This window comes from Brassica oleracea, chromosome C9, assembly GCF_000695525.1.
Source record: "Brassica oleracea var. oleracea cultivar TO1000 chromosome C9, BOL, whole genome shotgun sequence".
NCBI classification, from domain to species: domain Eukaryota; kingdom Viridiplantae; phylum Streptophyta; class Magnoliopsida; order Brassicales; family Brassicaceae; genus Brassica; species Brassica oleracea.
In genome coordinates this window covers 5,587,186-5,589,262 of record NC_027756.1, presented here as the reverse complement: position 1 = coordinate 5,589,262, position 2,077 = coordinate 5,587,186, and positions in this window count along the sequence as shown.

Sequence of the window (2,077 nt, the reverse complement as noted above, 5' to 3'; positions counted from 1 at the left end):
ACCCTAGCCGCATACATGCATAATGCATGTCATGCATGAAATCAATTCAAACCCTAAAACTAATGCATAATCGTTTTCTATCTAAAACCCTAATGTGGTAAATTGATTTATTGCTTGATTGTTTGAATGGTATTGCTCGATTCTTAGACATAGAAATCGCATTGCTAGACTTGATAGTTTTAATTAAAATCGAAACCCTAAATTAGAAAACGAATTTGATTATTTATGTGATTGAATGTTTTGAATATGAATTTGATCACATAGAACCGACTGCTAGGATTGATTAATCTCATATTTGAATTTGGTTATTTGAATTGATGATCCAATTGAATGAATTGAGGTTAAAGAAATCGCCTAAGTTTTAAGTTGTTTTCATCTTGTTTAAAGTCTTAACCTGACCGGCTTGTTCATATTGAAATCCTAATTTCATTGACTGATTAATCTTGAACATTATCCATTAGGTTGATAGTAATTAACTCCTTGATTCATTGCTTGATTGTTTGATTGAGTTTTCTTGCTTTCATGATCACTTAGAAACCGTTTTGCTAAGATGTATGAACCGATTGCATTAAGATCATATAGAAACCGTTTTATAAGATTGTTCATACCCTTAATCGTGCGGCTTGCATCATATCCATATTTACATATAGAAATTGTGTTAGGATTGATTTGCTTGGTCGAGAGCTTTGTTTAATTATCATCCGTATGACTTGTTTACATATTTATATGGACGCATAAATTTTATTTCATATGAGACCTAAGATTGATTGGTAATATAATTTCAGATGTCGAAAATCAATAATTTGGATTATGATGCCCTAAATCTCTCTGGAGATAATTATTTACAATGGGCATTAGACACAAAGATTGTCCTGAAATCAAAGGACCTCGGTGAAAGTATAACCGAGGATAACAATGCAAGTGAGAAAGATAGATATATGGCAATAATGATAATTCGCCATCATCTTGCTAAGAGTCTCAAAGATAAGTACTTGACTATTGAGAATCCTCTAGACCTTTGGACAAAATTAAAATCGAGATATGATCACCAAAGAATGGTGTTATTACCAAAGGCCACATATGAGTGGAAGAATCTCAGAATCCAGGACTTCAAGTCCGTGGATGAGTATAACTCAGCCCTATTTAAGATTGTTTCTAAATTGAAACTGTATGGTGAGGATATAACGGATAAGGATTTGCTAGAAAAGACCTTTTCCACCTTCCATGCAAGTAATGTGTTGTTACAACAACAATACCGTGAAAAAGGGCTTCACCACTTATGCAGATCTGATCTCATGACTATTGCTAGTTGAGCAAAATAATGAATTGCTAATGAGAAACAATGAATTTAGACCTCCTGGTTCCACACCATTACCTGAAGCCAATATGGCCGCAGAGGATAAGAAAGAATCCAAAGAAAGAATCCAAAGAAAGTAACCACGTCCATTATGACCACACGGCCGTGGCCGTGGTAGATAGAGAGGACGTGGCCGTGGCCAATACAGTTCATATGGCCGCAAGAATAGCTATGGCAGAGGCCGTGGGTATCAACCTGATTCAGGCCATGGTCGAGGCAGAAGCCGTGGTATTGCTAAACCACAATACTCGACCAAATCAGTGTGCCATAGGTGTGGAATAGATAACCATTGTGCTAAGATATGAAGGACTCCCAAACATTTTTGTGACCTCTATCAAAGAGAGTCTGAAAGGGAAGAATCCTGAAACCCACTTGGTCTATAAAGATGGTGAAAATAATTTTGAACATGATCAAGATGATCTTATGGAATATGAGACTTATGATTGCCTAAAAGAATCAAGTTGATAATCTGATTTCGACATCAAACTTGTGTGATTGCTTTGCTTGTATGCTTTCTCTGATTTTTATCTTCTTGAATTTATTTCTATTACATTGTCTGCTTAGATTAAATGAATGAATGATTTTTCTATATGAGTACACTGAAAAACGCCAATATAAGTACTAAAGCAGGTATCGCTAGTCTGAAAGAAGACTATGGCTAGGCTAATATATTATTGCCTAAGGGTATGCATCTAGAAATCAGTGATGCCTTATATTCAC